Genomic DNA, 1760 nt, shown 5'->3' with positions numbered 1-1760 from the left:
GCAGATGAGTTGAGGCAGGGTAATTTATGGAGGTGGAAGTATGTGGTCTTGATTGTGTGGTCAGAAGTTCAAATCAGCATCAAATAAAAGGAAGATCTTGAGACAGAGAAGGGAAAAAATACTTGCATCTTAAGTGCTGCAAATCAACTAAGTAACTGCAAATTTTGGGGAAGCAAGAACAAATAAATTCATGTCTGCTGAATTTGATTGAGCTATTTGAGAGTTGATGATCATAATGCAGTTGTATATGGACTCTCAAAAGGCATTTGATAAAATGCGGCATAACAGAATTTGAAGTAAAATTGAAGTCATGGGTTTATAGGGACAGTGATAGCATAGATGCAAAAATTGGCTGAGACAGAAACAGGGTGCTTGCTTTTCAGAGGAAATCATGAAGCGGTGTGCCCCAGGAGTTGGTATTAGGACCACTGTTCTTTTTGATATATATTAATGACCTGGCCTTCAGCATATAGGGCATAATCTTGCAGATGACACAACAATTGGAAATATAGTAAACAGTGAGGATGATATTAGCAGATTTCAGGAGCACATAGACTGACTGGTGAAATGGACAGGCACGTGGTAGATGAAATTTAATCCATAGAAGTGTGAAGTGATAAATTTCCAAAGGAAGGAAATGCAACATAAACCAAATGGTACAATTTTAAAGGAATAGCGTGGTTTACACACAAAAAATTTTGAAGGTGGCCGGACAAGATGAAAAGGCTGTTTGAAAAAAGCAAAATAGTTATGCTAAACTTTTATAAAACACTGGTCTCGGCTAGAATATTGTGTCCAATTCAAGCACCACACTATAAGAAGGATGCTAAGTCCTTGGAGAGGATGCAGAAAAGATTTATTAGAATTGTACCAGGGATAAGAGACTTTAGTTATGTGGAGACACATGGGAAGCTAGCATTTTTCTCCTTAGAGCAAAGAAGATGACAGGGACATTTAGTAGAGAAGTTTAAAGTTGTGAAGCACTTTGAGAGCATAGGTAGGGAGAAACTGTTTCAACTGATATAATGAGAGATAACTTGAGGTATTGATTTAAGATACTTGACCAAAGAACTAAGGGAAGATGTGGAGCCAATTTTTGTGCGGGGAATTGTTATGGTCTGGAATGTGCAGCCTGAAAAGGTGGTGGAAGATTCAATGGTAACATTCAAAAGGGAATTGGATACATACTTGGAAAAAAAAGCATTTCAGGATTATAGGAAAGAACTGGGGAGTGGGACTAATTGGATAACTCTTTCTTGTTGGGTTCTTTCTGTGGAGTAAGATTCTATGGTTCTATGGAAGCTATTGGATCTTTTAAATAAGTAGCCAAACAGTATTACAAATATATCTCTGGAGCTTGTATCTTTCAGCATGACTAAGGTGGATGATATTTTCACTGGTGTCAGATATGTGAAAAATTACAGCAATTAATTAATTGCTGAATTCAGACTTCAGCAGGAACATGGTGAAGATCAGAAGCCATGCTTCTGGGCCTGGACTATTTAAGAGATCTGTAAATATACCGTATATAATGTGATAGAAGGGCTCAGGTCATGAGATGTAAGTTTTTGATTAACTTTTTGAACTCCAATATTGCTTTGGAATACCAACTTGGCCCAGTTGACCTTACTTTTACCACTGATTCAGAAGATTATAGATTTAAACCCCAATACAAAATTTTAGCAAATAATCTAGGCTGGCACTTCAGTCTTAGAAATAATTATGCTAATATGAGATATTAAGGCAATGTTGCTTCACCC

This window comes from Cetorhinus maximus, chromosome 3 (assembly GCF_964194155.1).
Source record: "Cetorhinus maximus chromosome 3, sCetMax3.hap1.1, whole genome shotgun sequence".
Lineage (NCBI taxonomy): Eukaryota > Metazoa > Chordata > Chondrichthyes > Lamniformes > Cetorhinidae > Cetorhinus > Cetorhinus maximus.
Note: the sequence above shows the minus strand (reverse complement) of the source record.